Below are 27,542 nucleotides of genomic sequence, written 5' to 3' on the forward strand. Positions count from 1 at the left end.
TTAGATTCTTCCCTCTCTTCTTCTGTTTATAAGGGGTGGTACTGTAAATGTAAGACTCAGCAACACGTGATGTGCTTCATGTAGGACCACAGTAGGGAGAGTAAGAAAACTATGATTTGGGCTTGTTTCTTAGGTAGAAAGAAAGAATGACCGATCCTTTAAACTTGAACATAAGTCCTTCAATGAAATTAAGTTGTTCCCGTGAAATTTTAGTATACTAGTCATAAATGTTTGAAAACTAATATTCACGTGAAATAAATGCTGAGGGCTCCGGTTGATTTTCCATATGGTGATCTTTCTTTTTTTCCTAAATCCTTCATCTTCTTACCTACCTAATATACACAGTTATTGGCATATAGCTTTCTCACAGTGACCCCAGGGGGTTTTTTTTTTTTACTCTTCATTAAACTTCATTTATGATACATATGGGGATGCCAGCTAAGCAAAGGAGATGATTCAATATGTGAACTTACTTAGAAGTTCATTATACTCTATGTAGATATACATCTTGACCCAAATCATCAGTGATGCACATTTGCTGATTAGTAGCCATGTGCCAAGGATTGTGTTGGGCATTGGAAAGTATAAAGTTGAGACACTGCTTTCCAGCAGCTGGCTTGAAGTTGGAAGAGCAGGATAGGATCATAAGAGTGAAATATGCAAAGGTTGACTGAGTGGTCCAGTCATGTACTCGGTGAGTGGCACCTGACACAAATGTTGAAGGAAGGAAGGATGACATTTAAATAAGTGAAGAAAAGCAATGCATTCATTGCAATCAAAGATGGCAATTTGTAAATGTTATCTTTGTAATTTGGAAAGATCAGTTGTCTTTTAGTTCAGGGGACATTCTTAATGCTTTCAACATGCTTTGTGTTATTCCAGAGGTTTTTAATCCTTGAAGAACCCTTGATGAAAGTTGTGAACACTTTTCCTGAAAACTGCTCATGGGTAATGAATTTCCAAGGTTGCAGGGATCCCTTGAAGGCTAGATTTGTTGCCATAGCTCTTACTATTTCTGGGCCAGAGCTATTATATAGATGGAAGCTCATTTGCCACCACAACACTGCTGTAAGCAAGTGAAGCAAGCCACCCTGTTTTCCCAGAAAGCCACAGGTAAGATGGGTCTGAGTAGATTACCTGAAGTCATTTAGCCAGGAAGAGTTGAAGTTGGTTTTCCAACATGTCGGTGCGGGTCTCCTCCATGTGTCTCCTTCCCTCCTTACTGTGACTCCCCCAGTGACTTCTCTGACCAACCTCAGAGTTGACCCACTGTGGTCTCTTTATCTGGCATCAGGCTACTGTCTGCGTTAAGGAATGGCAAACAAACCCTTCACTTCCTTGGGGGTGGTTATCAAGCAGACAGCTTCATCACTCAGCTTGTTTACAGACATCAGAGACGTGCTTGTGTTGGCAGATGAGTGACAGTGTGTGAGAATTTACATGCCTTATCCAGGGCGGTATTAAATAGAACAAGATTGTTCTTGAAACTTAAGTGATAAAGAACACAACAGCTTTGAAAGGAAACTGAAGTTTTTGTATAAGACCTAAGGACTCCCTTGCAAGGTTGAGAAGTCATCTCCAGGCTCAGATCGATTGTCCGAGGCATCGGTTTTATGAAGGTGTTCGTAATTAGGGTATCTGGGGACATGAACTTGTGGAGGAGGCTAAAAGGAAGTTGTAGTGAAAACTGATATTTTCCACGCTCTCTAATGTGTTACACTAGTGACCAATGAGAAGACCTGTGAGAAGGCTTAACGGCTTCTGTCAGCAGCTCTGTGGGGCCTTTTCCGCGTCATGTTCTTCCATTTCTCCTACGGGCAGCTGGTTTTAGGCTGGAAATTACTGTCCTGTAAGTTCAGCCAAATAGAAGCTGCATCCAAGTCATGCCAACTCCACCCCGACAGGACTGTGGGTGAGTCAGGCTTTCCCTGGGATTCAGGGAACCTTCTGTGAATCCAGAGAAAATCCCTCAGGAAGTCACGCCTAACCATAAAGGCTGCTGGGCCGGTGTGAATCTGTCACAGGAGAGGAAAAACACTATCTTCCCCGAGATGAATGAGAGGTCTGTTCCCTTACCACAGTGACTCTAACGTGCCACCCAAAGCCACGCCTCAGCGGTGAGGTGACCCACTTTCCACAGGCTGCAGGCTAGCTGCGGAGGCTCTGCTTCTCTTCAGAGGCTTGGACGCCCCTGTCCAGCTCTGTCTGCTTGACCACAGTCACTCCCAAAGCCCCACAACGTGAAGGAATGGAAACCTCTGAGGTGCTTAACACAACACACATTCCATGTCTCTGCCTGGCCCTAGGCGTTTCTGTCTCTTGCCAACCAGAGGAACTCCTATGTAGTAATGACCTGCTTACCTGGGGGTGGCTCAGCATTGTGCACAAGAGTGATGAAAGCAGGACTTAGAACAGCCAAGAGGAGCAATAGTGTGTACAACACATAGGGCATGGCCGCCATCTTCAGGGTTTGCTAATAGCTGATCCGCTAAGAATAAAACAGGAAAAATTGGCAAAACACTGGGTTAGACAACATTGCATAGATGTCTTCCCTACAAAATTTATTTCTCTGTCTTCTATATGTTCACCTCCATAGTGAGTCTCCAGGAGACAATTAACATAGGTGATATGTCCCAAATTTTTTTGCACATGAAATAATTTTTAGGTGAAACATCCCACCACAATTTTAGTTTAAGTGCAATTATCTTTAAGTACAGAGTACCAATGTACCACAACATAATAAAATGTTTTGTTCACAATGAGAACTCTGAAGAGATAAAAAAGATTCTGTTTTGTCCATAAGATATACATTATGATGGAGGACTAAACCATTCAAAATAATGCAAAAAGATTAATTTTGGGGTACATGGATGTCAAATATGCCTGTTGGAAATGTAAACATACTACAAAGTACTAATGATTACATCTGTATAGAACTGGTTCAAAATATGTTTAAAAGAAATAGAAGAGGAAAACTAGAAATAGACTCTAGTATTTATGTAAATAGTTAATTCTTATTTTTAAATAAGTCAAATGCATTAAGAAGAAATTATGCAAAAACATCAATGCTATGAAAATTGGTTATTTATTTAGAAAAAAAAGAAATTAGTTTGGAATCCTGCTGCGTCTAGATGTTAAAATAAGTTCCAGATCAGCAAGAGTGGCAGTGTAAACAAATCAAGCCAAATATACTAAAAGAAAAAAAAAAAAGATTTGTTATCTTTAAATAGATAGGGGAAGTGGCCAGTGTTGCATCATAGCGGGTTAGCAACAGCTTGTGATGCTGGCATCCTGAACTAGGGAGCTGGTTCGCATTGGATCACTTCTGATCGAGCTTCCTGCTAACGTGCCTAGGAAGACAGCAGAAGATGGCCCAGGTACTTGTGTCACTGCCAACCATGTGGGACACCAGGATGGAATTCCTGGTTCTAGGCTTTGGCCTAGCCTAGAACAGACTGTTGCCTCCATTTGGAGAATGAATCAGTGGATGGAAGAGCTTTCTCTGTCTCCCTCTTCTCTCTGTCACTCTGCCATTCTGTCAAATAAATAAATAAATGAACTTTAAAAATTTAAAAAATAAATAGATATGGGAGGAATTAGAAGAATTTCTAAAATCATAAAATTTGAAATTCCTTTGTTGGAATATTTAAACATTAGAAGCCTTTGTATGTCCAAGATCTTAATCAAAGAGAGTCAATAAATTGGGAAGTATTAGAAGTTAATTATTGGTGCGCACGCCCTCTCCTTCATCCACCGCTGCTGCCTACTTCTTCTCCTGCTCCTGGTGCTGCTTGTGTGCTCGTTTGGTTCGGACCTGGAACCTCTTTTGTGAAGCAACAGCTGAAGAGACTCCAGCGCTCGCCATGGCCGGCGAAAAGCCCGAGGAAGGAGTCAAGACTGAGAACAACGATCATATTAATTTGAAGGTGGCGGGGCAGGATGGTTCTGTGGTGCAATTTAAGATTACTTAGTAAACTAATGAAAGCCTATTGTGAACAACAGGGTTTGTCAATGAGGCAGATGAGATTCCGATTTGACGGGCAGCCAATCAATGAATCAGACACACCTGCACAGTTGGACATGGAGGACGAAGATAGGATTGATGTGTTCCAGCAGCAGATGGGCGGTGTCTACTGCTTTTCTCCAGAACTCTGTCCTTGCAGACCAAGAACACATTTTCAACTAGAAAACTGCAATTGGGTTCCATCACATCCTGACTACTGCAGCACAGTTTTCTCTATTCTTTCATTTCCCCTTCCCCATTCCTTCATTGTACATAAAGTAACTGGTGCAAGCATATTACATTTTTTTCTTTCTCCTTTTTTTTTAAACTAAATGGCCAATGGTATGTTTTGATTGACATCAAATGGAGATGGAATGGGAGAAGAATACTGGTTCTGTGAAAATATCCCCATTCTCCATTAGTGGCATGCTCATTCAGCTCTTATCTTATATTCCAGTAAGTTATTTTGCTCTCACTGTTTTAATAAAAAAAAAAACCCAACAATATAAAAATCCTTGCATACTTTGTTTGATTGGAGAATTTTAATGTTTTTCATTTATCATTGTAAAACCAAGGACAATTTTATAACTTTTTGTACGTAGCTATTACATGTAGTGCAATCTGTCTTTTTTTTTAAACTTTTATTTAATGAATATAAATTTCCAAAGTACAGCTTATGGATTACAATGGCTTCCCCCTCCCAAAACTTCCCTCCCACCCACAACCCTCCCCTCTCCTGTTCCCTCTCCCCTTCCAATCACATCAAGATTCACTTTTCAATTCTCTTTATATACAGAAGATCAATTTAGTATAAAGATTTCAACAGTTTGCACCCACATAGAAACACAAGTGAAACATACTGTTGGAGTACTAGTTATAGCATTAAATCAAAATGTACAGCACATTAAGGACAGAGATCCCACATGAGGAACAAGTGCACAGTGGCTCCTGTTGTTCACCCAAACAAATTGACACTCTAGTTTATGGTGCCAGTAACCACCCTAGGCTGTCGTCGTGAGTTGCCAAGGCTATGGAAGCCTTCAGGTTTGCCGACTCTGATCATATTTAGACAAGGTCATAAAAGACAGAGTGAGGATAGTAACCAATGATCCTAAGAGTGGCATTTACCAGGTTTGAACAATTATACAGCATGAAGTGGGGAAGAGGACCATCAGTACACACAGGTTGGGAGTAGAGCCATTGGAGGTAGAGTAGAGGTTATGATTGCAAAGGAATGAGGCCCAAGTGCACTAGACAGGGTATAGAACAAAGGACAGAGTCATTATTAGAGGAGCTAAGAAAGGTGCTGTCTAAGCTACAATTAAGTTTCTGATTGAGAGGCAAATAGAACCTGACAGAAGGGGCTTGATAATAATCTGGTGGGCTTTAGGCCTTGTAAGTTAAGAGGCCCAGACCTATCTATCTCTTCACATGGGGTATATCCTAAGGGGAGGTGTGAACCTCCTAGGGGAAGGCACTCTGTTGACTTTCATTACTTGGCTGGCCTGGGAGGAGAGCTGGCCAGGTAAAGGCAGGGGGCATCTCTAACAAGAAATTTACAGTTCTGCCTGCAATGTTGCTGACCCTACTTGACCATATCCTCAGCTGCAGTGGTCACTTTGGAAGTTGGGCTGAGTGAAGGGCTTTTCAGCTTAGAGCCAATAAGATCTGTGGCTCTGACCTGGGCATCCTTCGACTCCAGGGCAGGTCCATTTCCAGTGATCCAACTCTTGGCAGAGCTGCCAGGGCTCTTCACAAGCTGACTTCTGCTGAAGCCCAGGCTTACCACATTGAAAGCCACTGCAGTGGACTGGCCTGTTGGGTCTCCTTGAGGGGCAGATCACTGTACAGAGCAGCCATTAATAGGCCTGCCACCCATTGCTTCTGATGCCTAGCTTTCTTTTCCTCCTGGTTTGTGTTAAAGCAGACCAGAGGATGCAAGTCAAGGGAGTGCCCGTGTCCCATCTCTAATCTTCGGTGGCCTGAACTACAAGTCTATAGTCACAGGCATGTTCTGTAGTAGTTTTTCTAAGGTAGACAATGCCATGAGGAAAATTATATTCTCACTTTAAAACTTTCTTTCCCTTTGGTCTGAAAGGGAGGTTTTTTCTACTTACTGTATACTTCGCTGATGGAGAAGTGAATCTAGCTATGAGATTATATTTAAGTTCTTATTTTGGCTATGCTATTACAGAAAAATGTTAGCCATCTAAAGATTAAAATTGTGCATCCTACAGATTCCTTTATAATAGAATTAGTTTCCTACCTTGAAGAGAATAGAGAAATGAAAGAACAAGTTGGGCTTAGAATAGAGAAATGAGGGAGCAAGTCCTAGATCGCTTGCTGACAATAGCAATATTACATGAATACTTAGCAAACCGTTTCAACCATTAGATAACAACTTAAGAAAACATTTACCAGAAGGTCCAATGCCTTCTATAAATTTTAAGAATCATGTATTTGAAAACACCTCTTAAATATCTAACATGGTGTAGTTTGTTTAGCCAGTAAACTTAAGCACAACCATCTAAAATGTTTTTAGTTTCTTTCTACCAACACGTTTAAAAACATATGATACACAGATTCAGGTCACACAAATTAAAATGTATCTTTGATTGATTTTAGCAGCTTAAATTTATGGACAATCTTATCTATAAGCCATTTAAAATAAAAACTCTTAATAAAATTTCCCCATGTGGACATACAATATGTACACACATATAACATAGCATAATAGACCAATATAGCAATTTTAATAATAGCTTTTAAAATCTTTAACTCTTTTTGTAGATTGCCAATTGATTTGAATGCTTTTTGTTTTTAGTAACCTCAGTTAACCATACTTTCTCTCAGTTGGTACTGTTTAATACATTATTGGCTTCATCTGTTTACAGAGCCATCCCAAAGTACTGAATACAATAAAAGTGGCTGGAAAAAGTCCATAGGAACCTATAGGAGGACAGCTAAACACAGAACCAACAATGCTTTAGTTTTATGGAGCAGCACATCATATATAACTATGGATGACAAAAGACTTTAAGTCGCCATGTTTAACATTATAAACTCATCAACCAACAAGAGGCACTTGCTTACTTCACAGTATTTTTGAAAGCACCTGTAGGATTTTACAAGTATTTAACCCTTTAGGCCTCTGGGGCTTTCTCATTAAGATAACTATCATTTCTAGTAACACAAAATCATTAGACTTTTTAATTCTCAAACATTTGTATTAATAGCATTTTCCATAATAGAAACTTAAAGTTTGGAACCACATCACATCTTGACAGTCCTTCTAATATAATCCAAATAGCCTGATTATTAGTTGGTGTCTCTATAAGATGAGAGACATAGGTCCTTCGATTTTTTCAGTTGTGCCCAAACTGGAAAAACCAAAATCCAGGATTTACTGGAAATTTTAGAGACCAGATTGTTTGAAACTTTGATTTTTTGAATGCCTGCCAAGAATGCCAAGAATGCTCAAATCCAAATATCTGGTTGAAATAAGATTCCTTAAAATCATGACATAACATAGACCAAATTTGATCATTGTTACAAGGTGATTCTTCAAATCTTTGAAAATAAGCACATATTTAAATAACCCATAGCTCTTAATAAAAATTCAGCTGTTTTTGAACAATTAGAATTTAACAGACATCAAGAGAACATAATAGATTACTTTAACACATTGCTTTAACAGAGCATCAGAGTTTAATTCTATGTCAAAGAGAAATTGAGCTTCCTGTGATCTTTTGCTGTGAGGTTTCCTTCCTTTACCTTCTTTCATATTGGTGACCATGTTTCTGTGTTTCTGTGTGTAACACATCTTTAAGCATCTTTTGCAGGGCAGGATGAGTGGCAACAAATTCTTTCAGTTTCTGTTTGCTATGAAAAGTCTTAATTTCACCTTCATTCACAAATGAGAGCTTTGCAGGATATAGTATTCTGGGCTGGCAGTTTTTCTCTCTTAGTACCTGGGCTATATCTCGCCATTCCCTTCTAGCTTGTAGGGTTTCTGCTGAGAAGTCAGCTGTGAGTCTAATTGGAGATCCTCTGAGAGTAATCTGACGTTTCTCTCTTGCACCTTTTAGGATCTTTTCTTTATGTTTCACTGTGGTGAGTTTGATTACTATGTGTCGTGGTGAGGATCTCTTTTGGTCATGTTTATTAGGGGTTCTATAAGCTTCCTGTACTAAGATGTCTCTGTCCTTCTCCAAACCTGGGAAATTTTCTGCTAGTATCTCACTGAAAATGCCTTCTAATCCTTTCTCCCTCTCCATGCCTTCAGGAACTCCTAGAACCCAAATGTTGGTTTTTTTAATAGTATCCTGAAGATTCCCGACAATATGTTTTAGATTTCTAATTTCCTCTTCTTTTTTTTTGGTTTGCCTGTTTCCTTTCCTGTTCTCTGTCTTCTAAGTCTGATATTCTCTCTTCTGCTTCGCCCATTCTGTTTTTAAGGCTCTCTAATGTGTTTGTCATTTGATCTATTGAATTCTTCATTTCATTATGATTTCTCGTCACTATCACAGTTTCTTGTTCCACTAGTTGTTTCATTTCATTTTGATTCCTCCTTAATATTTCATTTTCACGAGAGAGATTTTCTATCTTGTCCATTAAGGATTTCTGTAGTTCAAGAATTTGTTTTTGAGAACTTGTTAATGTTCTTATCAATTTTTTGAGATCTGCTTCTTGCATTTCTTCGATCTCATCATCTTCATAATCTTGAATTGGGGTGTCTTTTTCATTTGGGGGCGTCATAGTGTCTTCCTTGTTCTTATTAGCTTGGTTTTTGCGTTTGTTGTTTGGCATGTTGGAGATATTTGGTTTCTTCACTGTGGTGTTTTTTCTTGTTACACTATGGCTCTTTATTAAGTGGACTGTCTGCCTTCAGTGGAGCCTTAGAGGCTTGAGATGAGTGTGGACTGAGAGCTGTGTTTGGTTCCTCAGGGTTGAGGGTGTGTCAAAGATGACACTCCCAGGTTAGGTGTGGTAAATCTCTCTTTCTTTTTTTGATTCAAAAGGGAAATAATTCCGCACAGCTGAACGTAATTGGAGGTAGTTAGCAGGCGAATGATATACCCACAGGAGCCAGAGATCGGAAGCTCTTTCCCAAGGACCACACAGGGAATCTCTGCTGCCCTCAGTGTGGGCTCCAATTCTCCTGCAGTCTCCCACTGGGTTGCCAAGTTAGATGCTAATCTCCTGTTATTTCACCCCTCCCCCCAGAGTCAGGTTTTTCTGCTGGGCTCAGGGCCGGAGCAGACCTGAGGTCGCTCTGCTTATGACGTATGTCCAAAATGGCGCCTGTTTTGTCTTGCTCGCCTTTGAGGGGTGAGCAGAGAGAGAGAAACTCGTGTCCGTATCGGTCACTTTTTTTTTTTCCTCTCTCCCTTCTAGTTAGCCTGGTGAACTTTTCCCCACTGAGTTTCAAGCCTCGTTCCCTCTAGCCTCCTCTTTCCACTTGCCCGCTGGTGTCTCGGGCTATTGAGGTTCGGCTCACCTCGCGTTCCAGCACTGGTGCGTTGAGTCTGCCGCTGGTGTCCCGAACTTGGGCTCCCACGCTCTCCACGCAGATACACTGTGAATCACTAGTTCCGGAAGAGTTTCCTCTGCTGTTTCTTCCCCTACTCTTCCTTGACCCTGCAGAGAGAAAAAGAAATAAAAAAAAAAAGAAAGAAAGAAAAATCGTTGATTCTGGACCTGAGAAACTCAATTTCAACATAAGTCCAGTAAAAGTACCATAAAGACAGAATGGAAATACTTGAAGGAGACAGAATGGAAATGATACTCAAGGAGATAAAAATTGGGGGATTTGGTAAAATATATGAAATCTCAGATTAAGAAAATATAGTAAATGATGGCTATGACAGAAAAATTTAATATCTCCCTGCACATATTGTGGGAAACTGACAGAATACCAAAGGCAAAGATGTTCAACAAGCAGAGGGAAAAAAGATGCCGTTCTCAGACAAAGCTGGCAGAACAAACTCTTGCTTGGTGAGGGGGAGAATCGGAGTTACAAGGTCAACAATCTGGGACAGACTTCTCTGGGAACAGTGTATTCATTCTAGTGCCAGAGTTTCCCTGGATTCGGCTTGTTCTGAATGAGACACAGGTGACCTTTATTTGCAGAAGTGAATATATCAGAAGGGTGGAGCTAAAAGAGAGTCCATACACTGTCACTGCCCTGCGGTGCTGATCACTTTGGCTGGAATTAATGCCTCTACACAAAAATCACTAGATCACAAGGAGAATCCTTGCCAACCAAGACCCGACTCTGATTCCTTGCCAATAACAATCTCCAAAAGTGGAGATAAGTAACAAAGAAGTAAGCAGCAAAGATTTCAGACGAATAGACTAAGAAATCAAGAAGAGGAAATGCACTGTATAAAACAAATAGCATATGGAGGACATTTACCAGAGATAAAGCAAAAAGTGAAACAGCATTAGAAATATGATCAGAAACAGAATATGAGTCATGGAGAATAAGAGTAAGAGGATTAAGTAAAATAAAGTGGAAATAAATTTTAAAAGTTAAAAAGTGTTAGCAAAGAAAATGTATAGATATAGCAAAGGAAATCCAACTTGTAGACAGTTGGCCAAATTAAAGAAAAGAACTTCCAATATAATTGGAAAAGCTATTTAATGATATTATTTAAGAAAACTGTTCTAAAAAAATGGGACAAAATGTGATGCATATTGAAGATATACTACACTGAGGAAAAATTATCATTGAACTTCAAAGGTAAATTAGGATTTGTTAACGATCAAGACAAAATACTTTAGCCATCTCTAAGGCGAAATTTTGTTTCAGAATTCCCCATGACAAGTTTTATTTCTGGAAGTCAGTGGGGAATGCTTATAATATTTCCAAAGAAATAAAAATGTGGCTCAATTTCTACCTCAACCACTGTTCAAGTACAAAGGCAACAAAAATGAGTTTAAAACATTAAATAATAGTTAATAAGAGCATTTCTTGTATAAAGTGTTAAAGTATAACACAAGAGCTTATTTATTCCTTCTTTTTGTTGTAGGGAATTAAATTCAATCAACTGTTATTTTAATTTTTAATTAGTTTTTAATAGGTACATTGTGCTTTGTAGATACAATTTTAAATACACAATGATATTTCCTTTCTCCTGTTTAAAGGAAGTATATGGATTATTTTTACAGAACATAATGTGAGTATTATATATCTTTAAAATGTAGAAATGATTCAACTAATAGGAGAAATAAGAGAGCAAGTGAAAAGGTGCAACTATATAAGTTCGTTTTTCCCTTACAGTTGAAGTAAAACAGATTGTTCAAATTGATCATTGAAACAATAGAATTTTAAATTTAAATATAAGGTAAAGGTAATAAAAATTTACTGAATATATAAATATAAATACAAGCTTGCAGGCATAATACAGTCAAGAGATTATGTTACAGTAGTACAGAAAAGGGCAAAAAGTGAAAATATACTACTCTTATCAATACTAATAGTAGGGAGCCAGTGATACTATGAAATGAGTTAGGAATATAAAGTTTTAGTTACTAAAGTAACATCTGGGAGGGGAGTGGGAGCTTTCATGAACTGTTTAAGAAAGACATATGCAATACTGAACAAAGAGATGATATAATAAAATATTTTCAAAAGTGGTAAAAATCTACACATCATCTAACATGATGTAAATTAAGGTAAAAAGTACCTGTGATATCATTAATGCTCACCTTTTTAAATAAGAAACTCAGAGAAGCTGACAAAGTGAATCCAACTATGTGTTATCTACTAGACTAATGTCTAAAAACTGTTCATTAATGATAAAAGAAAAATGATAGACAAAGAGGAAGGAGTGTTTAGCTTGGCAGTCAAGATGCTGGCTAAGGTGCATGTGCTGTGTTGGAGAGTCTGGGTTTGATTCTGGACTCCAGCTCCTAACTCCAGCTTCCTTCTAATGCAGACCCTGGGATACAGCAGTGAAGACTCAAGAGGTTAGGTTCCCCCATCCACATGGGAGAATCAAATTGAATTACTGTTTCTGGCTTCAGCCTGGCCCGGTCCTGGCAGTTGTAGACATCACGGGAGTAAACCAGTACCTGGGAACATTTTGTTTCTCTGCTTTTCAAATTAATTAGTTACATAACTTTAACAAGATAGACAAGAAGATGCTATGAAAATTTAAACAAAAATAAAGATATTGTAAAAGATTTCAGAGAAAAAAATTCATTACAATAAAAAGAATGTGACCCACAAGGAAAATATAGTTTGTGAATATATGCAACAAATTAAATAGCAAATTTTTAAAACAGAAAATACAAGAAACAAGCACAAGTATAATATATTTGAAATCTTGAATCAGTACCTCATTGTCCATTTCAAAATGAACAGAAATATACCTATATTTATATGGAATAATTAAATAATAAAAGTGAGGGGTCAGAGTTGTGGCTTAGGGGGTAAAGCTGGTTCAAGTCCTGGCCACTCCACTTCTGATCCAGCTTCCTGCTTATGTGCCTGGGAAGACAGCAGAGGATGATACAAGTACGTGGACCCTGCATGGACACAGGAGACCCAGAAGGAGCTCCTGGCTCCCAACTTCAGACTGGCACAGCTCCAGCCCTTGTGGCCATTTGGAGGAGTGAAATAGTAGATGAAAGATATCTCTCTCTCTCTCTCTCTTTCTCTCTCTCTCTCCCCCCTCCTCCTCCCTCCCCATCCCTATCTATCTGTCTATCTCTGTCTCTTCCTCTCTGTCACTCTGCCTTTCAAATAAATATAATAATAATAATAATAAAATAGGTGTAGTTGATGCAGATTATGTCTCAGCCCTTGATATTGAGTTTGAACTTTTTCACATGCCTACTGCGAGATCAACAATGATCAAAGAGGTCACACAGTCAACTTTAATACATGTTAAATAAAAAATAGAGGGGCCAGCACTGTGGCATAGTGGGCTAAGCCTCCACCAGAGGCACAGGCATCACTTATGGGCACCGGTTTGTATCACTGGCAACTCCTCTTCCAATGCAGCTTCCTACTAATGTGTCTGGGAAAGCAGTGAAGATGGCCCAAATGCTTGGGCCACTGCAACCACATAGGAGACCCAGAAGAAGCTCCAGGCTCCTGGCTTCAGATCCTGCAGCTCTGGCAGTTGTGGCTATCTGGGGAGTGAACCAGAAGATGGAAGACCTTTCTCTATGTCTCTCCCCCTCTCTCTATATAAATCTACCTCTCAAATAAATAAATAAATCTTTAAGAAAAATCAAAAGTAGATATGGTACAGACAACATTGTCTCCCAATATAATAAAATAAAAATAATGAAAAACAAGGAAAGCAAACCTTTGCGAATTTTAAACTCACTCTCTCTCTCTCTCTCTCTCTCTCTCTCTCCCTCTCCTCTCTCTCTCTCTCTCTCAGATTTATTTGAAGACAGTTACAGACAGAATAAGAGAGAGAGAGAGAGAGGCTGGCACTGTGGTGCAGTGGGTTAATGCCCTGGCCTAAAGCACCAGCATCCCATATGGGCGCCGGTTTGAAACCGGGCTGCTCCACTTCCAAACCAGCTCTCTGCTATGGCCTGGGAAAGCAGTAAGAAGATGGCCCAAGTCCTTGGGCCCCTGCACCTGCGTGGGAGACCTGGAAGAAGCTCCTGGCTTCGGATCAGCGCAGTTCCGGCCGTTGTGGCCAATTGGGGAGTGAACCATCGGATAGAAGACCTCTCTCTCTCTCTCTGTTTCTCCTCTCTCTGTGTAACTCTGACTTTCAAATAAATAAATAAGTCTTAAGAGAGAGAGAGAGAGAGGGAAATGGGAGAGAGAGAGAGAGAGAGAGAGAGAGAGAGAGGATCTTCCACCCACTGGTTCACTCCCCAGATGGCCAGAATGGCCAGGGCTGAGCTGAGCCAAGCTGAAGTCATGAGCCAGGAGCCTCATCTGGATTGCCCACATCTGTGGCAGGGGCTAAAAACTTGGGTCATCCTCTACTGCTTTTCTCAGGCCATTAGCTGGGAATTCTACCAGAAGTGCAGCAGCTGGGACTTGAACTGGCACCCATATGGGATGCTAGCATCTCAGACAGTGACCCTACCCAGTACAATGCTGAACCCTAAACTCTCTTAAAAATTTCTCACAAAAAAGAGAAAATCCAAAGGCAGATATTGCAAATTATAAAAATGTAGAAAATAAGAACGATGAAAGGAAATATTGTATATCAACCCTACTGAATACAAATGAAAGAATAAAATAGAATAAAATTTTAGTCACTATTTACCTTAGTAAACAAATAGTAAAAACAAATTAAATAGCCAAATCAGTATCCAGTCATGTTCCACATAATGATGTTTCAGTGAACAAATGAAAGATTGCATATACATTGGTACTCCCATGAATTTATAATGGAGCTGAGAATTTCCTAAAGGCTAGTGATGTGGCCATTATATAGGCAAAGTGCAATATATCGCCCACATGTTTGTTGTGATGCTGTTATAAACAAGCCTGTTTAAGTGTGTTTAGCTATACAAATACTTACCATGGTGTTACAGTTACCTACAGTACAGTAAGTTACTGTACATATTTGTAATTTAGTATCAATAGGCTATACCATGTAGTAGCAGGTATACACCATCTAGATTTGTCTAAGCAGTCTATGATATTTGCATGATGACAACATCTCCTAGGGAAGCATCTCACAGAATGTATGCTTGTCATTAAACAGTGCATGATTCTATTATAAAAAGAAAAAATAGAGTTAAAGAATGAATAAAAACAATAAAGATAAATAATATTGTGATAAAATTAGTATTACACAAAATAAGACAGCAAATAGGAAATAATCACAAATATATGAAGTAAAGATTTGAAATGACTTTGCTTGACTATATGCAAATAAATTTGAAAAATGAAATGAAATAATGCTAAGATTGATATGAAAATATGAGGTAGGCCAAATACAGAAAGACAAATTCCACATTTTCTCTCACATGAAAGTTTGTATGTTAAGCACAGATGCATACAGATTTTTTTTTTTTGACAGGCAGAGTGGACAGTGAGAGAGAGAGACAGAGAGAGAGGTCTTCCTTTTTGCCGTTGGTTCACCCTCCAATGGCCGCCACGGCTGGCGCGCTGTGGCCGACACACCGCGCTGATCTGATGGCAGGAGCCAGGTGCTTATCCTGGTCTCCCATGGGGTGCAGGGCCCAAGCACTTGGGCCATCCTCCACTGCATTCCCGGGCCAAAGCAGAGAGCTGGCCTGGAAGAGGAGCAACCAGGACAGAATCGGTGCCCCGACCGGGACTAGAACCCGGTGTGCTGGCGCCGCAAGGCAGAGGATTAGCCTATTGAGCTGCGGCGCCGGCCAGATGCATACAGATTTTATGAATGTTGTTTTCACTGAATTATATCCCTTATTTAATAATATGTTTCTTTACATGATATTAATATTATTACATTCAGGAAAAATTATGAGTTGGCGTTGTGTGTGTGTGTGCGTGTGTGTAATATTTACATAAGAAGTGAATATGACAGCGTGTTAAAAATTGTTAAATCTAGAGTCAGAGCTCTCAGAGCGGCAAGATGGCGGAATAGGCAGGCAGCACACTATTAGTCCGGGGGAGAGACAGTTTAATATAAGTGGAGATACTGCAGGGTCAAGGAAGAGTAGGGGATGAAACAGCAGAGGAAACTCTTCCGGAACTAGTGATTCACAGTGTACCTGTGTGGAGAGCATGGGAGCCCAAGTTTGGGACACCAGCGGCAGACTCAACACACCAGCGCTGGAACGCGAGGTGAGCCGAACCTCAATAGCCCGAGACACCAGCGGGCAAGTGGAAAGAGGAGGCTAGAGGGAACGAGGCCTGAAAGTCCATGGGGAAAAATTCACCAGGCTAACTAGAAGAGAGAGAGGAAAAAAATAAAAAAAGTGACCGATACGGACACAAGTTTCTCTCTCTCTGCTCACCTCTCAAAGGCGAACAAGACAAAACAGGCGCCATTTTGGACATACTTCATAAGCAGGGTGACCTCAGATCTGCACCGGCCCTGAGCCTACCAAAAAAACCTGACTCTGGGGAGAGGGGTGAAATAACAGGAGATTAGCATCTAACTTGGCAACCCAGTGGGAGACTGCAGGAGAATTGGAGCCCACACTGAGGGCAGCAGAGATTCCCTGTGTGGTCCTTGGGAAAGAGCTTCCGATCTCTGGCTCCTGTGGGTATATCATTCGCCTGCTAACTACCTCCAATTACGTTCAGCTGTGCGGAATTATTTCCCTTTTGAATCAAAAAAAGAAAGAGAGATTTACCACACCTAACCTGGGAGTGTCATCTTTGACACACCCTCAACCCTGAGGAACCAAACACAGCTCTCAGTCCACACTCATCTCAAGCCTCTAAGGCTCCACTGAAGGCAGACAGTCCACTTAATAAAGAGCCATAGTGTAACAAGAAAAAACACCACAGTGAAGAAACCAAATATCTCCAACATGCCAAACAACAAACGCAAAAACCAAGCTAATAAGAACAAGGAAGACACTATGACGCCCCCAAATGAAAAAGACACCCCAATTCAAGATTATGAAGATGATGAGATCGAAGAAATGCAAGAAGCAGATCTCAAAAAATTGATAAGAACATTAACAAGTTCTCAAAAACAAATTCTTGAACTACAGAAATCCTTAATGGACAAGATAGAAAATCTCTCTCGTGAAAATGAAATATTAAGGAGGAATCAAAATGAAATGAAACAACTAGTGGAACAAGAAACTGTGATAGTGACGAGAAATCATAATGAAATGAAGAATTCAATAGATCAAATGACAAACACATTAGAGAGCCTTAAAAACAGAATGGGCGAAGCAGAAGAGAGAATATCAGACATAGAAGGCAGAGAACAGGAAAGGAAACAGGCAAACCAAAAAAAAGAAGAGGAAATTAGAAATCTAAAACATATTGTCGGGAATCTTCAGGATACTATTAAAAAAACCAACATTTGGGTTCTAGGAGTTCCTGAAGGCATGGAGAGGGAGAAAGGATTAGAAGGCATTTTCAGTGAGATACTAGCAGAAAATTTCCCAGGTTTGGAGAAGGACAGAGACATCTTAGTACAGGAAGCTTATAGAACCCCTAATAAACATGACCAAAAGAGATCCTCACCACGACACATAGTAATCAAACTCACCACAGTGAAACATAAAGAAAAGATCCTAAAAGGTGCAAGAGAGAAACATCAGATTACTCTCAGAGGATCTCCAATTAGACTCACAGCTGACTTCTCATCAGAAACCCTACAAGCTAGAAGGGAATGGCGAGATATAGCCCAGGTACTAAGAGAGAAAAACTGCCAGCCCAGAATACTATATCCTGCAAAGCTCTCATTTGTGAATGAAGGTGAAATTAAGACTTTTCATAGCAAACAGAAACTGAAAGAATTTGTTGCCACTCATCCTGCCCTGCAAAAGATGCTTAAAGATGTGTTACACACAGAAACACAGAAACATGGTCACCAATATGAAAGAAGGTAAAGGAAGGAAACCTCACAGCAAAAGATCACAGGAAGCTCAATTTCTCTTTGACATAGAATTAAACTCTGATGCTCTGTTAAAGCAATGTGTTAAAGTAATCTATTATGTTCTCTTGATGTCTGTTAAATTCTAATTGTTCAAAAACAGCTGAATTTTTATTAAGAGCTATGGGTTATTTAAATATGTGCTTATTTTCAAAGATTTGAAGAATCACCTTGTAACAATGATCAAATTTGGTCTATGTTATGTCATGATTTTAAGGAGTCTTATTTCAACCAGATATTTTGGATTTTGAGCCTTCTTGGCATTCTTGGCAGGCATTCAAAAAATCAAAGTTTCAAATAATCTGGTCTCTAAAATTTCCAGTAAATCCTGGACTTTGGTTTTCCCAGTTTGGGCACAACTGAAAAAATCGAAGGACCTATGTCTCTCATCTTATAGAGACACCAACTAATCAGGCTATTTGGATTATATTAGAAGGACTGTCAAGATGTGATGTGGTACCAGACTTTAAATTTCTATAAAGGAAAATGCTATTAATACAAATGTTTGAGAATTAAAAAGTCTAATGATCTTGTGTTACTAGACATGATAGTTATCTTAATGAGAAAGCCCCAGAGGCCTAAAGGGTTAAATACTTGTAAAATCCTACAGGTGCTTTCAAAAATACTGTGAAGTAAGCAAGTGCCTCTTGTTGGTTGATGAGTTTATAATGTTAAACATGGCGACTTAAAGTCTTTTGTCATCCATAGTTATATATGATGTGCTGCTCATAAAACTAAAGCATTGTTGGTTCTGTGTTTAGCTGTCCTCCTATAGGTTCCTATGGACTTTTTCCAGCCACTTTTATTGTATTCAGTACTTTGGGATGGCTCTGTAAACAGATGAAGCCAATAATGTATTAACAGTACCAACTGAGAGAAAGTGTGGTTAACTGAGGTTACTAAAAACAAAAAGCAATTCAAATCAATTGGCAATCTACAAAAAGAGTTAAAGATTTTAAAAGCTATTATTAAAATTGCTATATTGGTCTATTATGCTATGTTATATGTGTGTACATATTGTATGTCCACATGGGGAAATTTTATTAAGAGTTTTATTTTAAATGGCTTTAGATAAGATTGTCCAAAAATTTAAGCTGCTAAAATCAATCAAAGATACATTTTAATTTGTGTGACCTGAATCTGTGTATCATATGTTTTAAACGTGTTGGTAGAAAGAAACTAAAAACATTTTAGATGGTTGTGCTTAAGTTTACTGGCTAAACAAACTACACCATGTTAGATATTTAAGAGGTGTTTTCAAATACATGATTCTTAAAATTTATAGAAGGCATTGGACCTTCTAGTAAATGTTTTCTTAAGTTGTTATCTAATGGTTGAAACGGTTTGCTAAGTATTCATGTAATATTGCTATTGTCAGCAAGCGATCTAGGACTTGCTCCCTCATTTCTCTATTCTAAGCCCAACTTGTTCTTTCATTTCTCTATTCTCTTCAAGGTAGGAAACTAATTCCATTATAAAGGAATCTGTAGGACGCACAATTTAATCTTTAGACCTTATAAAAGAGATGGCTAACATTTTTCTGTAACAGCATAGCCAAAATAAGAACTTAAATAATAATCTCATAGCTAGATTCACTTCGCCATCAGCGAAGTATACAGTAAGTAGAAAAAACCTCCCTTTCAGACCAAAGGGAAAGAAAGTTTTAAAGTGAGAATATAATTTTCCTCATGGGCATTGTCTACCTTAGAAAAACTACTACAGAACATGCCTGTGACTATAGACTTGTAGTTCAGGCCACCGAAGATTAGAGATGGGACATGGGCACTCCCTTGACTTGCATCCTCTGGTCTGCTTTAACACAAACCAGGAGGAAAAGAAAGCTAGGCATCAGAAGCAATGGGTGGCAGGCCTATTAATGGCTGATCTGTACAGTGATCTGCCCTCAAGGAGACCCAACAGGCCAGTCCACTGCAGTGGCTTTCAATGTGGTAAGCCTGGGCTTCAGCAGAAGTCAGCTTGTGAAGAGCCCTGGCAGCTCTGCCAAGAGTTGGATCACTGGAAATGGACCTGCCCTGGAGTCGAAGGACTTCAGGTCAGAGCCACAGATCTTATTGGCTCTAAGCTGAAAAGCCCTTCACTCAGCCCAACTTCCAAAGTGACCACTGCAGCTGAGGGTATTGTCAAGTAGGGTCAGCAACATTGCAGGCAGAACTGTAAATTTCTTGTTAGAGATGCCCCCTGCCTTTACCTGGCCAGCTCTCCTCCCAGCCCAGCCAAGTAATGAAAGTCAACAGAGTGCCTTCCCCTAGGAGGTTCACACCTCCCTTAGGATATACCCCATGTGAAGAGATAGATAGGTCTGGGCCTTTTAACTTACAAGGCCTAAAGCCCACCAGATTATTATCAAGCCCCTTCTGTCAGGTTCTATTTGCCTCTCAATCAGAAAACTTAATTGTAGCTTAGACAGCACCTTTCTTAGCTCCTCTAATAATGACTCTGTCCTTTGTTCTATACCCTGTCTAGTGCACTTGGGCCTCATTCCCTTGTAATCATAACCTCTACTCTACCACCAATGGCTCTACTCCCAACCTGTGTGTACTGATGGTCCTCTTCCCCACTTAATGCTGTATAATTGTTCAAACCTGGTAAATGCCACTCTTAGGATCATTGGTTACTATCCTCACTCTGTCTTTTATGACCTTGTCTAAATATGATCAGAGTCGGCAAACTTGGAAGGCTTCCATAGCCTTGGCAACTCATGATGACAGCCTAGGATGGTTACTGGCGCCATAAACTAGAGTGTCAATTTGTTGGGTGAACAACAGGAGCCACTGTGCACTTGCTCCTCATGTGGGATCTCTGTCCTTAATGTGCTGTACATTGTGATTTAATGCTATAACTAGTACTCCAACAGTATGTTTCACTTTGTGTTTCTATGTGGGTGCAAACTGTTGAAATCTTTATACTAAATTGATCTTCTGTATATAAAGAGAATTGAAAATGAATCTTCATGCAAATGGAAGGGGAGAGGGAGCGGGAGAGGGGAGGGTTGCGGGTGGGAGGGAAGTTATGGGAGGGGGAAGCCATTGTAATCCATAAGCTGTACACTGGAAATTTATATTCATTAAATAAAAGTTAAAAAAAATTCAAAAAAAAAAAAAAGAAAAAAAAAAAAAAAGAAAACAGTCAGCTTGATAGCCTTGAATGACCCAGAACATTTAGCTAGAAGAATCAACCAAGAGTAACACTGATAGGGATTAGTCGATACTTTGAACATCACGGAAACTTTATGACTATCCCCAATAGCAACACTGTACCCGCAGAGGAGTTAGGATTATTAAAGGTGGGATTCCAAGCTGGAGTCCCCTATGGCAGTCCCCCAAACAGGATTTAGGATGTTAATGAAAGCATTCTACAAACTATTGTTCATGAACAAGGAATAAAATTATCCTATCCTTACTCACAAATAAAGATCCTATAAACACTGATAACCCAAATAATCCTGGCCTCTTCAGAAACGTTAGATTACTCAATCAATTGATTTCTACCTATTGCTTCCAGTCATTAATAAGAATTTTGTTGGCAATAAAATAAATAAATGACTCTTCCCTTTGAAAAAAAAAAATCTAGAGTCAGAGTTGTGGTGCAGTGGGTTGGACCACCACCTGTAATCCCAGCATCTCCATATGAGCACCAGTTCCTGTCTCAGCTGCTCCACTTCCAATCTAGCTCCCTGTTAATGTACCTGAAGGCCATGGAAAATGGCTCAAGTTCTGGGAGTAAACCAGTAAATAGAATATCCATCTCTATTTTTCTCTCTCTCTGTGACTGCCTTGCAAGTAAAATTAAATAAATCTTTTTAAAAAAAAAATCTTTAAAAATATAAAATAGTCCTCACCCCCTTAAAAATTTATTTTTAAAAATCTTTTTTAAAAGTATATAAAGGGAACAAATTTCATGTATTCCAAAGAGCATAATGATACCTCCCACCATTCCTTCTCTCCCTCCCTCTTCCTTCTTTTCTTATTTTTCTTTTAAGTCTTACAATGACATACTTTCAATTTTCTTTATAATACAAGCTTAACCTTCCACTAAATAAAGAATTCAACAAGTAGTAAGTAGAAAAACCACTGGTCCTCAAGAGTATAGATGAAGAATGAAATAAGTAGGACCAAAACATAAAAGACCAAAATAATTAAGCTTGAGTGCAATATCAGTAAACAGAATCCTTAATCACGCTGAAAGGATTTTTTTAATAAATAAGATATTCTTTTATATAAAAATAATGAAAGAATAATTCAGCATTCAAAGTTGTTTACCTTAAGGGTGAGTGTCTAACTATAGAGGTTAAGACACTGGTTAAGACAACTGTGTTCCACATCAGAGTGCATGGGTTCAATACCTACCTCCAGCTCCTGACTTTAGCTTACTACTAGTGCAAAACCTGGGAGGCAATGTGATAGCTTAGATCTGGGTTGAATTGCTGGCTTCCAGATCCTGCAGAGTGGACTCTGGGGAGTGAATCAGCAGATGCGAACTCTCTTCTCTTCCTCCTCTCCTTATTTCTATATGTATCTCTGCTTCTCAAATAAATAACTTTTTAAAAATACCAACACTAAACAACAAAAAAGTGATAATTTCCGTAGATGGACAAGTTTCCTTTTGCTCTTGATTAGAACAGGAAAAGTGACTTCGGTATGATATATTTCATGATTTGAAATAATATGGAATATGTAATTGGTTTTATTGAATTGTGGAGATCATGAATATTTACAGGTATAGATGAAAAGCCACTATTATCTGAAGTTATAAAGATTGTTTCTTGTGGCTTGGGATAAATTGCATCATCAAACACTGAAGTTTTTATAGGTCTCTATTTCTGTCAAGCTAGATGGAATTGAAAATTATGTGTTTTGCCCATCTATGTTAGATGACTCTAAATTACGTTCTTAGTCATGATGAAGTAATTGATAATGAAGAGTACTTTAAGTAGAGGAATCCCATTATTTAATGAACTAAGATCACAAGTAAGGCAGAAATTCTAATTTAATGTTTTATTATTTATAATATATGGCTTTAATTTTATATTTATTAATGGTTTTATATTTAATTAAATTGATTTGAAATTACTTTGTGAGTTAAAAAATATTTCTCCCACATGACTTGTCTTAATTGGTTCTTATTTTCTTATGACCTTTTGAAAGTGGAGTTTTGGATACTTTCTCAAGAAGTTACATGGGTGATAAAATTAATTATGGTAGCTTAATTCTATGAAGCAATGTTAGAAATATATTTCATTTGCTCTTTTAAGAGAATTCTAATGAACTTATTTGTTGTTCTTATCCTTTTATTTTATTAATAAATGAATTCTTTTTTAAACACTTTTATTTTTTAAATTTTTAATTCAATTTTAACAGATTCAATGAGCTTTGTAGATACAATTCTAAGAACTTAAAGATACTCACTTCCTCTCTCCCTTCCTTTCTCCCTCTTTAATTCTCTCTCTTTTTTTTAGTTTTTGAGATACTATATTTAAATTTATATTACAATAAAAAGTCTTAACAAACTTAACAAACTGAATAAGAAGTTTAACAAGTAAAAATCAGAAAAGACCCTAGTTTAATGGGAACATAGACAATGGCTATGAACAATAATTGAGTGGAAAAAGTATCATTTCACCCATAAACAGTAAATTTTAAAGTAATCAGAGTTCATTAAAAATATAGTAGTACAATATTCTTAACTATAGGTTTCACAAAGATATAAAACAAAGTTTTACAAAACTAGCTTTGTAGCAATACTGATACATATGGGCATATTTTTTCCTTTTTCTTTTTTTTTTTTTTGTTTTTTGTTTTTTAAATTTTAGCTCTATGTATAAGAGGTCTGGCTTATTTCACTCAACATGATGTCCTCCAGTTGCATCCATTTTGCTGCAAATGGTAGAATTTCATTCTTTTTTTAGCTGAATAATACTCCATTGTGTATATATATCACATTTTCTTTATCCATTCTAATGATGGACACCTTAGTTGGTTCCAAATTTTGGCTATTGTGAATATGCTATAAACATGATAGTATAGGTATCTCTGATACATTGTGTTCAAGTCTTTTGCTGGATCATATGGCAAGTCTGTTTCTAGTTTTTTTAAGAAATCTTCATACTCTTTTCCACAGTGGATACGCTAGTTTATATTTCCACCAACAGTGTATAGGTGTTCTCCTTTGTCCACATCCTGGCCAGCATTTGTTACTCTCTGTGTTTTAGATTTTAGCTATTCTGACAAAGGTGAGGTGGAATCTCATTGTGGTTTTGATTTGCATTTCCCTGATGGCTAGTGATTTGGAACATTTTTTTTCATAGGTTTATTGGCCATTTGTATTTCTTCTTTTGAGAACAGTCGAAGTCCTTTGCCCATTTCTCAACTGGATTGGCTGGTTTTTCTTGTTGAGTTTTTTAAGTTGCTAAAAGACCTCAGATAGTAATCCTTTGTCAGATAGGTGGTTGGCACCAACCTAATAAACATAATTCTTATTTTTAGTGTCACTCTATATAAACAAAAATAATGTGAAGAATAAAAAAGAAATCTTCTTAGTGAACTTTGGGCTCTATTTAAAACTAGAGTTCAATTCTCAACTTTATAAAAGAAATGCATCCTGAATAGATTCTCTTTAATTTGGAGCTCACCATGGCAAAACAGACAGTACGTGTAGTCTAATTGCAGCTTCTGATTCTGGTTTACATTGATCGACTAGACAGCAAAAAGGGCACTAGATTTGATAGAAGACTTGAATGGGAGCTACAAATCTATTCTTCTACCTGAATAAGTTTTTTGGTCTTTATAAACCTTACTTCCTTACCAGAAAAATGAGGATTTGATAAGCGTGATGGTTAGTTCTATGTCAAGTTGGCCCGGATGTAGCTCCCAGTCATTCCATCATCCATTGGTCTGGATGTTGCTGTGAGGTATTTTGTAAATGCGGATGTCTTAGACACTCAGTTGACCTTGAGTAAAGGAGATTATGGATAATGGGGGAGCAGCATCCAATTCGAGGCATTGGGAGCAAGAATTAAGATTTCCTAAAGAAGAAGAAATTATGCCTCAGGCCTGCACTATCAGTTCCTCCTGAGTTGCCAGTTTGCCAGCCTGCTCTGTCAAATTTGTACTTTCTAGCTCCCACAATTGCATGATTGCATGAGCTATTTCTTTATAACGTCTATTGATATTTTTCCCCAGAAACCTTTTATTTAAGATATACAAACTTCATGCATTTCACAAATACAACTTTAGGAACATAGTGATAGTGATTCTTCCCAACATACCTACCCTCCCACTCCCACTCCCACCCTCCTTCCTCCTCTCTCTTGTTTTCTCATTATTTTTAACTAAAATCTATTTTCAATTATCATTATACACAAAAGATTAACCCTATACTAACTAAAAAGAGTTCAACAAATAGTATAGAAAAGAAAAACTGTTCCTCAAACAGTTTTTCTTATTTCTCTTTTGATATCTTCTATGACACACTGTTCATTCAGGAGCATGCTGTTCAGTCTCCATGTGTTTACATATGTTCTAGAGAATCTTGAGTTGTTGATTTCCAGCTTCATTCCATTGTGGTCAGAGAAGATGCATGGTATAATTTTGATTTTTTTTTTAATTTCCTGAGACTTGCTCTATGGCCTGGCCTGTGGTCTGTCCTAAAGAAAGTTCCATGCACTGGTGAGAAGAATGTGTATTCTGCAACTGTAGGATGAAAAGTTCTGCAGATCTCCATTACATCCATTTGGTCTAGAGTGTTGAAGTCCCCCATGACTATTATTTGGAAGTCTATGTCTCCCTTTAGATCCATTAGCATTTCTTTTAAATAGCCAGGTGCCCTGTAATTATATGCATATACATTTATTATAGTCACATCTTTCTGTTGAATTGATGCCTTAATCATTGCATAGTGCCATTCTTTGTCTCTTTTAACAGTTTTTATATTAAAGTCTATTTTGTTTGATATTTGGGATGGTTACATCAGCTTTTTTTGGTTTCTGTTAGCATGGAACATTTTCTTTCCACCCTTTCACTTTCAGTCTTCAGGTATCTTTGTTGGTGAGATATATTTCTTGTAGGTAGCAAATAAATGGATTTTTTTTTTTTGCATTCATCCAGTCTGTATTGAGTTGAGGCCACAGGTGTGTTATGATAAGTAATGACTTGGCCCTGCCATTTTTTCATAACTACTCCTATTGTTTACTTTGGATTTCTTTTGTACTTTTACTCAGAGACTTTCTTCCTTCACCTTCTTTCATAGTGATGACAGTGTTTCTGTGTTTCTGTGTTCTTGTTAAACTTCTTTCCGTTTCTGTTTGTTATGGAAGGTCTTTATTTCACCTTTATTCATAAATGAGAGTTTGCAGGGTACAGAATTCTAGGTTGACTTTTTCTTCTCTGAAGACTTGGAATATACCTCACCATTCTCTCCCAGCTTGTAGGGTTTCTGATGAGAAGTCAGCTGTGAGTCTAATTGGACATGCTCTGAAAGTACCCTGGCATTTCTTTCATGCACATATTTTAATATTTTCTTCATGTTTTACTGTGTCGTGGTGAAGCTTTTTTCTGGTCACGTCTGTTTGGAGTTCTGTGTGCTTCCTGTACTTGAATGTCCCTTTCTTTCTCCAAATTAGGGAATTTTTCTGTAATTATTTCATGATAAAATGCCTTCTAATTCATTCTCTCTTTCAATGCCTTCAGGAACTCCTAAGACCCATATGCTGGGTCTTTTGATAGTATCCCGTAAATCTCCAACATTGCTTTTTAGTTTTCTAATTTTTTTTTTTTTTGCTCTGACTGTAAAATTCCCAGACATATGTCTTCTGACTTGGATATTTTTTCTTCTGCCCCACCAAGTCTGTTCTTAAGGCTTTCCACTGTATTTTTAAAATTTGTTCTATTGAATTATTCATTTCCAATAGCTTGTTTTGATTTTTCTTTAAAATCTCAGTTTCATGAGAAAAATTTTTTTCATGTCATGTTTAGATTTAATTTGTGGATTGACTTCTGATTACTGCTAAGTAATCCTACTATCAATTTTCTTAATTCCATTTCTGGCATTTTTCAGGCTCTTCATTTTCACATTCTAGTATTGAAGTGTTGTGTTCCTTTGTGGGCATCCTGTTGTCTTCCTTATTCTTGTTTCTACAATTGCTGCATTTATCTTTAGCCATTTGTGGAAATATTGTTGGCTAATTTTTTTTTCCCTGAGGTGGCTTTAATCTTTAGACTCTTCCTCTGTGGCTTAGTGGAGTGTCTGCTCTTTTAGTGACTACCCTGAGGTGTGTGCTGGGTATGGCCAGGGAGTCCTGTTTTGTGCTCCAGAGTGAGGGGAGGGTCCAAGGTGACACCCAAATTGGGTGTGGTAATCTTTTTTTTTTTTTTTTTATCAGAGAGGTTTGTTCAATTCTGTTGGTATAGTCTCACGCTCACCTGCTCTCCTCTAAGGAGACCAATATCTGGGTGCTAGCCCCAATGGGTACAACATTCATCCATGCTGCCATGCATTCCTTGGTGTGAGCACATCCTGGAGTGATAGCCTCATCAGGGAATCAGGGATCCCCAAGGATATGAAGCCACCCACAGTGACTGCCCAAAGACCCAGCCACAAACCCTGCCCTCTCACGCAGCCACAGTGTTTTCACAGTCCCAGAACACAAGGCTTCCACAGTCACGAGCACCCAGCCCCCTGTCGATTCTCCCACCCAGACTCAGGCATCTCCTCCTGGTTGCTGGGTGTATAGACATGAGCTGGTACAGCTTTTGTGTAGTCCAAAATGGTACCTGCCTGCTCTTGGCTAGTTATGGGACACTGGTGCCAGGTGGTCGGGGAGAGAAAAACGTGCCCTTTTTTTCCCCTCTAGTTTGGCAGGTACCCTGTCCCCCACAGGATTCCAAGCCAGACAAACGCCAGGCTCTTCCCACAGCTTTATTGCCTGTGGCTTTGGGCTACGGCAGTCTGCTCTCACCTCACTCTCCAAAGCTTGTGCC

The 27,542-nt window shown here is 38.5% G+C and overlaps 1 pseudogene; it reads left to right on the forward strand.

The window, feature by feature from the left end:
* The first annotated feature begins 3,848 nt into the window (after positions 1 to 3,848).
* The window catches only part of LOC133765245 (small ubiquitin-related modifier 2-like), an 84,491-nt pseudogene continuing 60,797 nt past the window's right edge, over positions 3,849 to 27,542 (forward strand).

The sequence above is a fragment of the Lepus europaeus genome, chromosome 8 (assembly GCF_033115175.1).
Source record: "Lepus europaeus isolate LE1 chromosome 8, mLepTim1.pri, whole genome shotgun sequence".
NCBI classification, from domain to species: domain Eukaryota; kingdom Metazoa; phylum Chordata; class Mammalia; order Lagomorpha; family Leporidae; genus Lepus; species Lepus europaeus.